This window comes from Pongo abelii, chromosome 1 (genome assembly GCF_028885655.2).
Source record: "Pongo abelii isolate AG06213 chromosome 1, NHGRI_mPonAbe1-v2.0_pri, whole genome shotgun sequence".
In the NCBI taxonomy this organism is placed as follows: Eukaryota; Metazoa; Chordata; class Mammalia; order Primates; family Hominidae; genus Pongo; species Pongo abelii.
In genome coordinates this window covers 26,244,754-26,260,819 of record NC_071985.2, presented here as the reverse complement: position 1 = coordinate 26,260,819, position 16,066 = coordinate 26,244,754, and positions in this window count along the sequence as shown.

Here is a 16,066-nt window from a genome sequence, read left to right as displayed (position 1 = left end):
AATTATACTTTTAAAAGATAAATTTAAATTGTAGTAAGAGAATGCTAAAGGACTATGAGCTGCTAATTTGCAGAAGAGGCAATCCAAGCACCCAGAAAACACATGAAAGGAGACTCAGAGAACAGAAATTCAACAAATGAGGCAACAGGGCCACCTAAGGTTTTAGGGTGACCAACTTGTCCTTGTTTGCCCAGGACTCTCCTAGTTTTGAAACTCCTTAGTCCTGGGCAAACTGCGATGGTTGCCCTTGAGAGACGAAAAGCCTGAATCAGGTATTTGAACTTTGAATGGACCAAGAGTGTACTCAATGAGATTGAGTTAACCCCAAAATACTTAAACCCCAGAAAGAGACTGAGTGGACTTCAATGAGCAGCTTTGTGTTTTCTTACCATTAAGGGATTAGGGGCTCCAGGACAAGGTGGCAGCAATTCTAGGCAGTAAAGAAAGTTACTGACATGGCTGGAAAGTTTGTATACAAAGGTGGTTTAGGGTCACATGGGGGCTGAAACCCAGCTCATGCTCTGCTTGTCGAGCTGTGTGTCCTGGTGTGGGGCTGAGCCCGTCTGGACCAAGGGGTGCCCTTGACTCTGCACACAGGTGTACATGGGTTAGAGGGACCCTAGTGATGGCCGTCCTGCCATCTGGGCTGGGTAAAGCCCAGGCCCAAAGCATGGTGACACTCAGAGGACACACTGCTGCATGGTCCAAGGCAGTGTTTCAGGGAAGAATCTGTCTGGGTGGAGGCCTGGTGGGCTGGAGGGCTTGGAGGTGTCTGTGAGGTTGCCCTGCAGGCCCTGACCTCTCCGGAGATTGTACTGAGGGAGTGCCAGTCCTCCTGGTTGTCTGACTGGCTGCGCCCTCACTGCCACCCTCTCAGCCTACAGCCTCTTGATCTTCACTCAGCCAGCTCCACAGAGACCTTTTTACATTCTGAGCTCAGCAGCTCTTCTTCCCCATGGCTGGGCCCCTGGCCCCCTCCTCCCTGTAGCTTCCCTTGCCTGGGCTCTGAGAACCTGCCCTGACGGCAGACTGGGGTCTTTGTTACTCTAGATGAGGGCCCGGGGGCTGAGCTTCAGGTCTCAGAATCTGCTCTCTAAGGTGGCCACCTTGAGACCTCCCATCCCATAAGCTCTTCTTACAATGTGTTGTTGACTTTCCTCCAATTGAGAGGTGGGGGTGCCTTTGAATTTGGGAGGGACTATGTCATACAACTATGACAAAAGTGACTGTCTTCATCTGTTTTCTATTGTTATAACAGAATAACACAGACTTGGTGATTTTTTGTTGTTGTTGAGACAGGGTCTTGCTCTGTTGCCCAGGCTCGACTCACTGCAACCTCCATCTCCTGGGTTCAAGTGATCCTCCCACTTTAGCCTCTGGAGTTGCTGGGACTACTATGTGCACAACACCACACCCAGCTAATTTCTGTATTTTTTGTAGAGATGAGGTTTCACCATGTTGTCCAGGCTGTTCTCAAACTCCTGGGCTCAAATGATCCACCCACCTCAGCATCCCAAAGTGCTAGGATTACAGACATGAGCCACCACTGCGCCCACCCCAGACTGGGTGATTTATAAAGAAAATAAGGGGTTTATTTGGGCTCATGGAGGCTGGGAAACCCAAGAGCATGGCACTGGCATCTGGTGAGGGCTTTCTTGCAGCATCTCGTGGTGGAAGGACAAGTGAACATGACAGACAGAGAGAGAATGGAGGCTAAACTTAGGCTTTTTATCAGGAGTCCACTCCCATGATAACTAACCTGCTCCCACAATAATGGCCTGAATGCATTCATTAGAATGGTGTCCCTGTGACTTACTCACCTCTTAAAGGCTCCGTATCTTAATACTGTTACAGTGTCAATTAAATCTCAACATGAGCTTAGTAGAGGTCAAACATTCAAACTCCAGCAGTGACATTATGTGAGGCTCATTCCTAAAAGGCAATACAGCTTCTGCCTGGTTCTCTTGGGACACCTGCTCTTGGAATCCAGCTACCATGCTGTGAGGAGGCCCAAGCCTCCTGGAGAGGCCACGTGTGGCTCTTCTGACTGAGCTGACAACCAGATTGGTTATGGAAACTTCTAAGTTGGCTCCAGCCCCAATTAACCACAATTGTGTAAGAACCACCTAGCTGAACCCATTCCACCGCCAGAACTGTGAGAGGTGATAATAAAAATAGTGCTCATGTTTTAAGCCGCCGTGTTTAGGGATGATTTGTAAAGAGCAATAGATAATTGGTGCCACAATTCTGGCAGCAGAGCACTAAGACCAAAACCCTGTTATAAGCTTCTGCTCTGATAATTTAACCCCTACCACTTTCCTAGGTGATCAGTCATTTGTTCAACTTTCTTTGGGTGAGCATTCACCTCATGCCAGGCTCTGTGTCACACTGAGGGCCCAGTGAGAGGTGAACAAACAGACTTGGTGCTGGCATTCAGAGAAGTGATATCTGTTACTCGGGAGACCCTCATTCTCCTTATCACATGAGGTGAACGGGATCTGGTCCCACCTGGCTTCTTCCCTCTTCCTTTCCCTGCAGCCAGGCTGGGCCTGGAGTGTCCTAGCACCTGTCACTCCAGTGACTGAATTCTGGACATTATTATTGGCTTCCTGTGAGAACTGAAGAAGGGGCCCTTGAGGGATAAGATCAGATGAACGGGCTTGAACCAAAAAGGAGACAAAGCCACCCCAAACTGAGAGGCAGGATGGAGTACAGGGAGACGTCCAGAAAGCAGGGACCTAATCTAGGATGGGGAGATTTGAAAGACAGGAAGGAGGGTCTGTGCTGGTGGTTGGCATTGTTGGGGCACCAAGGGGATCACTCAGGGTGGTGTCTCTCACGTGGCCTTTGGTTCTTTCTCCAGAGAAGCACTGAGGCGAGGAGGCTGGGTCATGTTTCCGGGTTGTTAAAAATACAGCAGTAACTCACTGAGTGCCACCTTCTATGGGGTTGGCCTGGGGAGCTGTAAGGTATAAAGGGAAACCTCTTCCTCAGGTGCAAGGACCTGCTGCTGGCAGTTGATGGAGCAGCTGTGGGAGTGGTGATTGGCTGCTTTGAGGAGGCCCAAGAAGTGAGCTGCCACCTCACAACTCCAGGGGCTGGGGTGGGCTTACAAGGATGGGAGAGTCTCAGATTCATTCCTGGGGTTTGGAGTCTATGGGGCATGGAGGGATGTAATAGTCAGCTAGAGCTGCCATAATAAAGCACCAGAAACAGGGTGGCTTACACAACAGAAATGTATTTTCTCATAGTTCTGCAGACCAGAAGTCCAAGATCAAGGGGTCAGCAGTATTGTTCCTCCAGAGGGTTAGGAGGGAAAATCTGCTCTAGGCCTCTGCCCTGGTTTCTGGTGGTTGCCAGCAATCTTTGCCATTTCTTGGTTTGTAAAAGCATTACTTGATTTCTGCCTTGGTCTTCAGGTTATGTTCTCCCTGTCTGCATGTTTGCGTCTAAATTTCCCCTTTTTATAAGGACATCAGTCATATTGGATTAGGGCTCACCCTTCTCCAGTATTACTGCATCTTAACTTGATTACTTTTGTAAAGATTTCTTCTCCAAGTGAAGTCACATTCTGAGGTACTGGTTAGGACTCCAGCGTATGGCTTTGGAGGAACACAATTCACCCCATAACATGAGACGATAATGTCAACGAGGCATCTAGTTCTATACTTGACTTCTTTATCTCAGGTAATGTGCTCAACAACTCTGTGATAAAAATACTACATATTTTTTTCCAATTCCTTATTATAAAGTTTTAAAAACATACAGCAGTCTCTACTAAAAATACAAAAAATTAGCTGGGCGTGGTGGTGTGCGCCTGTAGTCCCAGTTACTCGGGAGGCTGAGGCAGGAGAATGGCGTGAACCTGGGAGGCAGAGCTTGCATTGAGCTGAGATCACACCACTGCTCTCCAGCCTGGGCGACAGAGCAAGACTCCGTCTAAAAAAAAAAAAAACCAAAAAACAAACATACAGCAAAGCTGAGAGAATTTTACAGTGAGCACCCTTCCCATATGCCCACTAGCTACATTCTACTATTGACATTTTACTGTATTTGCCTTGTCACATAATCTATCCATCTATTCATCCTCAATCAACCCATTAATCCACCTTATTTTCTGGTGCATTTCAGAGTAAATTGCAAATATCAATACGTTTTTCCTTAAAGCTAGCAGTCAATCATTAACTAGAGTTCAATATTTTCTTTACAGATTTTTCTTTTGAGATACAATGAAATGCTCAAATCTTAAGTATACATTTATCGAGTTTTAAGAAAAGCAAACAGCTGTGTAATCCAAATGCCTAACAAGATATAAAACATTACCATTGCCATGGAAATTTCCCTCATGTCCTTTCTCAATCTCTGCCTCCACCCCACAGAGGCAACCACCACTCTGATTTTTCCACTGTAGCTTAGTTATGCCTGTTCTACAACTTCATAAAAAATGGAATCAGATGCAATACACTCATTCATTTAAGGCTTCTTCCACTGAGCATCACGTTGTCAAGCTTCATCCGTGCTGAATGAATGTTGTAGCGTGTATCTGTAATTCATTCCTTCTTATTGCTGAGTAGTATCTCATCGTATGGACATGCCACACTTCTCCTGATGAGCCTCTGGGCTACTTTCAGCTCTCGGCTACTAGGAATAATTACATATTTGCATCTCCATTGTAGGGATAAGGAAGTGATGCTCAGGAAGTTTAAGTGGCTTGTTGAAGGTCATATGTCACGAGGGGCAGAACCAAGATTTGAACTCAGCCAGATATGTCAGATGCCAGAGCCTAAAGTGTTTTCTTTTTAATTCCTCTGTGATGTTTGCTTTCCCTGGTGTGAGGTGGCTTGGGAAGTAAAGTATATCATGGGTTGTGTATTTTACCTTCATCTGACTGATTTGCATTATAGTCAGGCAGTCTGCAAGAGTGGCTTTGAGTCCCTGCTTGACCATTTACCAGCCGTGTGACCCTGGGCACATGACTAGACTTGCTTCTGTCTCTGCTCCCTAATCTGTAAAGCGGAGAGATAACAGCGTACATAGGATTGTTGTGAGGATTAAATAATGAATTAATATATGAAAGCCCAGTGACTGTGCCAGGCATATGGTAAGTGCCATATGAATGTGAGATATTTGACAATTATCTCCTGAGCACTATCTTCAGGCCACATCCATGTGCTAAGCATACAAGGATGATTAACCCATTGTATTGGGCCTGCCCTGTCTGCACCTTTCATCCTCTGGATAGATCCTTCTTTTCCTGTGGCCATTGGTGAGGCCATCAGCTTCAAGCAGGTGTACCTGTCGGCATCATGCCTTGTTGTGCCCTCCTCTCTATAAGGAACTGCCATACCCTTCTCCACCATGGCTGTGCCACTTCACATCCCAGCAACAGTGCACAGGGGTTCCAGTGTCTCCACATGCTTGCCAACATGTATCCCTCCTTTCCTCCCTCTGTCCCTCCCTCTTTCCCTCCCTCCCTCCCTCCCTCCCTTCCTTCCTTCCCTCCCTCCTTCTTTCTCTCTCTTTCTTTCTTTCCTTCTTTCTTTCTCTCTCTCTCCTTCCTTCCTTCTTTCTTCCTTTCCATTCCTTTCCTTTCCTTCTCTGTTATTCTTTCTTAATATTAAACATTTAGCTATGGAAAACTGTATGGCTATTTCTCAAAAAATTAAAACTAAAGTTACCATATGATCCAGTAATACCTCTTTTGGGTATATATCCAAAAGAATTGAAAGCAGGGTCTTGATATACTTGTACACCATGTTTATAGCAGCATTATTCACAGTGGCCAAAAGCTGGAAGCAACCCAAGTGTCCATTGATGGATGACTAAATAAGCAAAATGTGGTCTATCCATATAAAGGAATATTATTTGACCATAAAAGGCAAGGAAATTATGACACAAACTACAACTTATGTCAAGCTACAACTTGCTGAATGAAACTTGAGGACAGTATGCTAAGTGGAATCAGCCAGACACAAAAAGACAAGCACCATATACTTCCATTTCTTTGAGGTACGTGGAATAGTGAAAGTCATAGGGACAGGAAGTAGAATATGGTGGCTACCAGGGACCAGGGGTAGCAGGTAACGGAGAAATATTGTTTCATGGGTATAGGGTTTCACTTTCACCAATGAAGAGTTCTGGAGATGGATGGTGGTGATGGTTGTACAACAATGTGAGTATACCTAATGCTGATGAAATATACACTTAAAAATGGTTAAGATGGTTTCATGTTACAAAATACATATTTTATCAAAATTTTAAAAAATTTAATACTTTTAGAAAATTTTAAAATTGGAAAAAAATTGTCTGTGTGAATTGTTTCCTTGTCTACTATAGAAGTCAAAATAAAAAAAGTAGAGATGAACCAAAATAAAAATAGAGAGATGAATCTCTAAATGTAGCATTTTATTTGGGAAGAAAGAATTGCAATTCATGGCATACACACAGACAGAGTAGTCTTCTGAAGATGGTACACCTGAAGAACAAAGAGAAGGTTGGGGGTTTTATAAAAAAAGGGAAATGTTACATGTGTTCTTGGGAGAGAGTTCACTGATATTAGCAAAGCCCTGGGAACTGGCAAGCTCTGACTGGTGAGCTGTGAAGGTGGGAAAAGCCATGAAGGTAGTCCCAGAGTTGCAGCAAGTTAGCTCAGCAGTTATGTGTATAACTGGCCTCAGGTTACAACCAGCAGCTTCAGCAGCCAGACTTGCAGAGATGTACATTCTTGGAGCAATGTTATGTGTCCTGGGTGCTTTCCCCCACTGGTTGTTCCTTCTCCTTCTTCTCCTTCTCCTCCTCCTCCTCCTTCCTTTTCCTCTTCCTCTTCCTCCTCTTCTTTCTTCTTTTCTTCTTCTTCCTCCTCCTCCTCCTCCTTCTTCTTCCTCTTCTTCTACCTCTTCTACCTCTTCTTCATCTTCTTCCTCCTCCTCCTCCTCCTCCTCTTCTTCTTCTTCTTTTTTCTTTTTCCTTTTTTTTTTTTTTTTTGACAGAGTCTTGCTCTGTCACCCAGGCTGGAGTGCAGTGGTGCGATCTTGGCTCACTGCAGCCTCTACTTCCAGATTCAAGCAATTCTCCTGCCTCAGCCTCTCGAATAGCTGGGACTACAGGCATGTGCCAGCACACCTGGCTAATTTTTTTTTTATTATTATACTTTAAGTTTTAGGGTACATGTGCACAACGTGCAGGTTTGTCACAGATGTACACATGTGCCATGTTGGTGTGCTGCACCTATTAATTCTTCATTTAACATTAGGTATATCTCCTAATGCTATCCCTCCCCCCTCCCCCCACCCCACAACAGGCTCCAGTGTGTGATGTTCCCCTTCCTGTGTCCATGTGTTCTCATTGTTCAATTCCCACCTATGAGTGAGAACATGCGGTGTTTGGTTTTTTGTCCTCGTGATAGTTTGCTGAGAATGATGGTTTCCAGCTTCATCCATGTCCCTACAAAGGACATGAACTCATCCTTTTTTATTGCTGCATAGTATTCCATGGTGTATATGTGCCACATTTTCTTAATCCAGTCTATCATGGTTGGACATTTGGGTTGGTTCCAAGTCTTTGCTATTGTGAATAGTGCTGCAATAAACATACGTGTGCATGTGTCTTTATAGCAGCATGATTTATAATCCTTTGGGTATATACCCAGTAATGAGATGGCTGGGTCAAATGGTATTTCTAGTTCTAGATCCCTGAGGAATCGCCACACTGACTTCCACAATGGTTGAACAAGTTTACAGTCCCACCAACAGTGTAAAAGCATGCCTATTTCTCCACATCCTCTCCAGCACCTATTGTTTCCTGACTTTTTAATGATTGCCATTCTAACTGGTGTGAGATGGTATCTCATTGTGGTTTTGATTTGCATTTCTCTGATGGCCAGTGATGATGAGCATTTTTTCATATGTCTGTTGGCTGCATAAATGTCTTCTTTTGAGAAGTGTCTGTTCATATCCTTTGCCCACTTTTTGATGGGGTTGTTTGTTTTTTTCTTGTAAATTTGTTTGAGTTCTTTGTAGATTCTGGATATTAGCCGTTTGTCAGATGAGTAGATTGCAAAAATTTTCTCCCATTCTATAGGTTGCCTGTTCACTCTGATGGTAGTTTCTTTTGCTGTGCAGAAGCTCTTGAGTTTATTTAGATCCCATTTGTCAATTTTGGCTTTTGTTGCCATTGCTTTTGGTGTTTTCGACATGAAGTCCTTGCCCATGCCTACATCCTGAATGGTATTGCCTAGGTTTTCTTCTAGGGTTTTTATGGTTTTAGGTCTAACATTTAAGTCTTTCATCCATCTTGAATTAATTTTTGTATAAGGTGTAAGGAAAGGATCCAGTTTCAGCTTTCTACATATGGCTAGCCAGTTTTCCCAGCACTATTTATTAAATAGGCAATCCTTTCCCCATTTCTTGTTTTTGTCAGGTTTGTCAAAGATCAGATAGTTGTAGATATGTGGCATTATTTCTGAGGGCTCTGTTCTGTTCCATTTGTCTATATATCTGTTTTGGTACCAGTACCATGCTGTTTTGGTTACTGTAGCCTTGTAGTATAGTTTGAAGTCAGGTAGTGTGATGCCTCCAGCTTTGTTCTTTTGGCTTAGGGTTGACTTGGCGATATAGGCTCTTTTTTGGTTCCATATGAACTTTAAAGTAGTTTTTTCCAATTCCGTGAAGAAAGTCATTGGTAGCTTGATGGGGATGGCATTGAATCTATAAATTACCTTGGGCAGTATGGCCATTTTCACAATATTGATTCTTCCTATCCATGAGCATGGAATGTTCTTCCATTTGTTTGTATCCTCTTTTATTTTGTTGAGCAGAGGTTTGTAGTTCTCCTTGAAGAGGTCCTTCACATCCCTTGTAAGTTGGATTCCTAGGTATTTTATTCTCTTTGAAGCAATTGTGAATGGGAGTTCACTCATGATTTGGCTCTCTGTTTGTCTATTATTGGTGTATAAGAATGCTTGTGATTTTTGCACATTGATTTGGTATCCTGAGACTTTGCTGAAGTTGCTTATCAGCTTAAGGAGATTTTGGGCTGAGATGATGGGGTTTTCTAGATATACAATCATGTCATCTGCAAACAGGGACAATTTGACTTCCTCTTTTCCTAATTGAATACCCTTGATTTCTTTTGCTTGCCTGATTGCCCTGGCCAGAACTTCCAACACTATGTTAAATAGCAGTGGTGAGAGAGGGCATCCCTGTCTTGTGCCAGTTTTCAAATGGAATGCTTCTAGTTTTTGCCCATTCAGTATGATATTGGCTGTGGGTTTGTCATAGATAGCTCTTATTATTTTGAGATACGTCCCATCAATACCTAATTTATTGAGAGTTTTTAGCATGAAGGGTTGTTGAATTTTGTCAAAGGCCTTTTCTGCATCTATTGAGATAATCATGTGGTTTTTGTCTTTGGTTCTGTTTATATGCTGGATTACATTTATTGATTTGCGTATGTTGAACCAGCCTTGCATCCCAGAGATGAAGCCCACTTGATCATAGTGGATAAGCTTTTTGATGTGCTGCTGGATTCGGTTTGACACCTGGCTAATTTTTGTACTTTTAGTAGAGATGGGGTTTCACCATGTTGGCCAGGCTGGTCTTGAACTCCTGGCCTCAAGTAATTTGCCTGCCTTGGCCTCCCAAAGTGCTGGGATTACAGGTGTGAGCCACGGTGCCCAGCCTCCCCTCCACCCTGGGTTTCTTGACTGTTTTAGTTGGGTACGACAAGAATGACCCACTTTCTGTGATCAGTTTTCACACGGCTGACACTCGGTTGCTGATCTAAATGATGCTGTCACTGTGCAAAATGTTAGGCAGCAGCCAGGAGACATTTCTGGGCGAGAGAGAACATCATATAGCCCACTTCTTCTGTGGGTCTGGATGGCCCTGCAGGAGGAGGAATGTGTGTGTCTTCCCAGGCCCTTCTTGGTAGTTGGTGAAAAGAGGACCTACCTGGATAGGAAAATGTAGCCCTGCCTTTCCAGGATAGGCAGGAGGTCCGGCCACCTTTCCTCACTCCCTCTTTTCACATGCTTGCTGTGTGCTCCCTGGCTCAACACTCAACAGCCCATCCTTTTCATGTTTGTCAAGGGAGAAGCAGAAAGGCTCAGCTACGTGGGCCTAAGTCATGCGGGCTCTGGATCCTGGATGGCTGGTGCAGGCGCCTCACTCGAGGGAGAGTGGGAAGATAACCCCTTTCTGGAGAGGATAGACAGATCTTGGAATTGTTTGATGTGGTTATGTGAAATCTGACTCAGTCCCCAGACACCATCTATGACTATTTCCACAGGTGTCTGGCTATTTGTAATAGATTCTTGGAAGCACACAATTACTCATTCATTCATTCAAAGAGCATAAATGGGACCCCACAAATATAGATATGGTGGAAACTGACCTGGCCTTGCCTTCCAGCAGCTTCCAGTCCAGAGGGGGAAACCAACTTGAGACAAGCAGTGACACACAGCAGGGAGGGCTCCAGGGACAGAAGGCAGGAGAGACATTTAGTGATGCATAAATTGAGACCTGAAGATTGAACAAAGTTGGCTAGACAAACGGGGAACTGGGGCAAGAGGATTACAGGCAGAGGGACAGCATGTGCAATGCCTAGGGGTCTCCAGGGCAGGGAGCATTTGAGGAGCCCAGAGAGAGATGTGGAGTTTGGGCAGAGTGTGGAGTGTGAGGGAGGAGGGGTAAGAGCTGGGCCTGGCTGGGGAGGGCCTGTTGTGTGAAGTTCGGTGTATTCCTTGGGTGACAGGAAGGCCTGCAGGGTCTGAAGTGGGGAACTGTAAGGCTGCTCTGCAACCGGCTTGGTGGTTCCATTCAGTGAGGGGACGCAGCCACAGCTGGCTGGCATTTGGCAGGCTGGCAGCCCGGGCTCTCAGCATCACCTAGTGGGCAGCTGTCCAGCCTTGCTGCCTCCCTGTGCTGGCTCACTCCCCTGTCCAGCCAGTCTGGGGAGGCAGAGGCTGTTTGAATTGCTTCATCATCCAGGGGTCTCTGAGCCCAGAGCCAGAAGGTGACCTCAGCACCTGCCATATGGAAACACGTTGAATTCCAAGGGATTCTGACTTAGCTGACATCTGATTTCTTTGAGCAAGTCCACCTGGAGCAGCATCTCTGTGACATGATGTGGCAAAGTGTTCCCCAGGACAGTGTTCCTTTATGCTTTTGACTAAGACTCAGGGCTGATGAGGACACGAGGTCAGTGTAATTATGATGGAGCCACTCCGCAGCCCAGCATCCTACTCAACGTATACACCCAAGGTCCGGTCCACCAGAAGGTGGGTGTGGCTTCCATGCTCTAAGGACTAAGAGGTTCTTCTTCTGTAAACAGCAAATGGTCCTTTGATGGGACTTGCAGGCATGGCTTAGAGAGGGGAGTGCTGGGGCCAGGAGGGGCAACAGAGCTCATCTGTCTACTCCAGTGGTTCCCAGATGTCACTTATTCACCATGCTCACATCTTTGAATATGCTATTTTGCTGATTTTTTCTTTATTTGATTCACTTAAAATTATTTGCGATGATGGATATGTTAATAACCCTGATCTGATCACTATAGATTATATGGATCGAAACATCATCATGTACCCCATAAAATGTGTACAATTATGTGTCAATTTTAAAAATGTTAAATGCACTCATTTAAAAAAGAGATTGTATTATTATATGCAATGAAAAATATTTTCACTTTCCATCAATGGAAGTAAAAAAAAAAAAAGCCTAAATATTAAAAGAAGGTTGCCCACATACCACATAACATTATCTCATGTTCCACCAGCAGGAAGGTGTACCCCACTTTGGGCTTTTGTTTGGATCCAAGAGCACTTGGGTGAAGCTCCTGGCATCACATGAGGGAACCAGAGCCACACCCACATTCCCATACACAGCAGGGCTGATGCTGCCCTGAAGCTGCAGGAGTCCCTGGCTGTGGGCTGGGGTGGAGGGCCCTAAATAGGGCAGCCAACCAGCAGGTGAACTGGTCAGGGAAGACCTCTAGGGTGTGGGGATCCAGTAGCACCTAAGAACAGTGGGGTTATGCAGAGCTGAGAATATGCCTCGCTGAGGTGGGAGCTGAGGGCGCCGGTGCCAGGGGGACTGGGGGGCATCTGGAGAAGCTGGCAAAAGGGCCGCAAGGAACAAGGGACCTGGGAGCCCTGGGGTCTGACCTTAGTCCCAGGGGATGGGAAGCCTAGGATGGGTTTGGGTTTGAGTTTGGTGTGTTTGCCTCTTGGAAGGATGATTCTGATGTGGGGATGGGAATCAAGGGAGCTGATTACTCTGGTGCAGATCTAGCTGAGGGCCGAGACGGTGAAGGTGGGGGTCACAGGACCCGCCGTGAGTGAGTGGTCCAAGAGGGAGGGACTGTAGATCTCCTGACTCCCACCCAAGCAGCAGGGTTATGACAGGCCAGTCATGAGAGCAGAGGTGAGAAGGGCAGGGCGGAAGGGAGCCCTTTCTGTGGGCAGTGCCTGCAGGAACAAGTTATACTGCAGTTTCAGAAACTTCACAGAAATGACCTCTCCCGTACCAGATACAATGACAAGCTGTGGCTCTTCCTCTGTGGCCTTCTACACTACGGGATGCTCCTCTACCTATCCTTGCCTCTGCCAGGTGGCCCCCTGGTTCTTCTCCACCCTCTGAGCACTCCCTCCCGGCCCGTGGACTGGATGCTCTTCCTCAGGGATCAGTGCTGCTGTCTGCTCCTCTCAATCCCCACACCATGGCTGGGTCCTCCCAACCTTCATCAGGCTGAGATTTGCTCACCGATGACACGCTCTAAGGGCTAAGGGACTCCACTTCTCCATGCAGCAGATGGTCTACTCATGGGCCATGGAGATGGAGAAGGTGGAAGATGGAGAGGTTGGGGGATGGAGAGGGTGGGAGATGAAAAGAGTGGGAGATGTAGAGGGTGGGGGATGGAGAGGGTGGGAGATGAAGAGGGTGGGAGATGGAGAGGGTGGGGGATGGAGAAAGTGGGGGATGGAGAGGGTCCCGTGTCCATCTCCAGCCTGTCTTGCTCTTGTGCTTCACACCCATGGCCTCTTCTTATTCTCACTGCTAAGTCTTTCAGGTTCTTCAAACTCAAAATGTAAAGCGGCCACCCCAAGACTTGCTGCTCCCAATCACCGTGACTGATGCCCACCACCCACTGCTCCAGCCATGCACTGGGAAAAACTCTTGGCCTGCTCCTCAGTGCCCCAAGGCATCAAGCAAAACAGCCCGTAGTGCTGCCTGCAGATTGTCTTTCCAGTCCAGTCCCTTTCCCACGTGCCTTGCCCAACCGCGATGCATCTCAGCACAGCCCCCTCATGGTTTCCCTTCCCCAGTCTTGCTTCATGCCACACTGTGCGTTGGGGGAGCTCCCAAAACCCTCCCATGGTTCCCTGCTGCCCTAGAGATGAAGCCCACCCTCCTTAACATGGCCACAAGGCCTCCGGCAGCTGGCAGAAGGCTTGGGGACCCTGGTGGAGCCTCCCTGGGCAAACCGTTTGTCCCCTACCATCATGCTTGGTGTATGGCTGCATTTGCCCTGTGCTTGTCTCCTCTGCTCTCTAAGTGATCTAAGGGCTGTCCTTGTCATTCTTGTTCACCCTGAATCCCCGGATCTCTCACAATCCCTGGCACTCCAAAAATACTGTCAAATAAATACATGATCAAGGAGACCTAACACAGGAGCCCTTCACCTCACTCCCGTGCCCTGGTGCCAGGCTGGCATGACATGCCTTCCTCTAGGCGCCTTGGGAACCCAGCCTGAGTTCAGCTTTATGAGGAAGATAGGACAGACCAGGTCTTGCCAATTCACAGGAACTTTAGCCACTTTTAGCCCATTTAAGGCTGACAGAGATGGGTCTAGTATCAGGAAAAGTTGAATTCAAGTACAGCAGGGTGGGCTTGACCCAGTCACAGGACCTCCAGTGACATCATTGGGTCATTGGATTTTGCAAGATAGTGAACGTCAGGGAGTCTCACAGTGGCACCATGAGGAGTCAGCCCACAGTCAATTCCTCCTCTCACTTTCTCTTTCTCAGATCTTTGCAGACAAAGTATCCTGTTCAGACTGTTAAATACTGCACTTTCGGCTGGGTGCGGTGGCACATGCCTGTAATCCCAGCACTTTGGGAGGCTGAGGCAGGCAGACCACTTGAGGTCAGGAGATCGAGACCAGCCTGGCCAACATGGTGAAACCCCGTCTCTACTAAAAATACAAAAATTAAATAATAAATTAAAAATAAATAAAATAAAATAAAATGAAATACTGCACTTTCAAAATGGTTTGCTTTGACCATTTTACCAATGAGGAAACTAGCTTACACGGGAGGGCTGGAGGCAACCCTTTTTTTTTGCCAACATCCAAGTGGGATGCCTCCTCCCAAAGCAACCCTGGATTTTCCTTCAGGCCATGGGGGGACCCAGTGTGACGGGCACCAGGCTGGTCCTACACTATGCCTGGCCACCCCAGCTCAGCCGACACGTGACTTTTTCTCCATGCTCATCCTTCATGTTTCTTCATCATCACCCAGAGCTCCCAGACCTAACAGCTTGCTCCTAGTGGCACGCAGGCGTTCAGAGACTCAGAAATTATACTCTGAGCCAACCGGGCCATGTTATGTTCCTTGTGCTCATATGGAGCACACACTGAAGGAAGTAGAAGCAGAGAATATCAGAGCCAGAGGGACCCTAGGAGCCATCAGTGTTCACTCCTCTTCTCTCCTGATGGGGAAACTGAGGCCCAGACAGCTGAATCAGGGTGGAAGTCCTTTTCCTGACTCCCCCTCCCATGCTCTTCCTGCACCCGGGCTGCCTTCCCGGCTCCTTTATGAAGCACCAGACTTCCCTGGCCTGTGGGGCTGGGGAGAAGGAAAATCAAGAGACAATAACAGGCCAGGCTCTATCTGACCTCCGAGGAGTCCAGTAGGAGAGGGTTGTTGTCTCTCCCTCCAGCCAAATCAGCATTCAGAGGGGACTTGGCAGGGAATCAGCCTCCCAGCCATGCCGCCTGAGTCATGAAGCATGGTGCTGCCTTGGTGATCATGCTTGGGAACAGGGATTGATCAGCATGCTGAGCAGGTGTGCAGGTGACAAGGTGGGGCCCAGGGTACCTGCCTGTCTGCTCTGAGAGTGTCAGGTTGCAGGCCAGCCCTGGGGTGGTGGGGGCTCTTTCTCCTGCCAGGTTCCACCTGTTCTCCATATACCACCTCCCCTCCCTTTTTCCCTCCTCCTCCAGCTTTCCGCTCTCCATGACTCCCCTCTCCCACCCTTCTGATCCCCTACTCTTCTTTCCTACCGCTCCCAGCCTGGGCTGTCCAGTTCATATGGAATCAAGTTTAGGAGCCACTGTCCTTCAGGGATTCCTCTGATGCTCTTCAGCGAGGTCAGCTCCTTTCTCCTGGGTGCCGGCTGTGCACTGGCCTCTGCCTCCTCTGTTGTCTGAATGAGGAACTCCACGTGCTGCAGGCTGTACTCCATTCCCCAGTGCAGTGGAGGGCTCTCTGAGTCCCTGGGCAGAGCAGGGATGGGGAGGGGAGGGTGACGGGGAGCCTTCAGGAGTTGAAGCTAACGGAAGGAGTGGGAGCAGGGCAATGCGGTGATCTGGGAGGGAAGTGGGCCAGATGGGACTGTGGTCAGGCCCTGGCCAGTAGGTAGGTGTGAAGAATGGAGGAACTGGGTAATGCAGCTCCTGGGCACAGTGGGCACTCTGTGCTTGTGTGTTGAGGGGAGGAGTGGGAGGCAGACTCCCACAGGCGGTCAGAAGCCGGGCCTCTGGCTCAGGGCTCTGTCCATTCCCACCAGCTCTGGGTTCCCCAGGGCTGGCTCCATGGTGTGGATCCACCTGGCCCTCATCTTTGGAACTGTCCTATAGCCCCTCATCAGCACCCTGCCTGGGAGAGGGAGGAGAGAGCTTGGTCAGTCTGTTCATGCTGCCGTTGGCATTTCCAGAGCAAGCTGTGCAGGTGTCTGTGTCCCCTGGAGTCAGTTCACAGACTCCGTTGTCTCTGCTGAGGGAAAGTAGAGAGCCACCCGCTGCACCCTCAGCACTAACTGTGGCCCCATGCCTGGTTCAGTCCGGC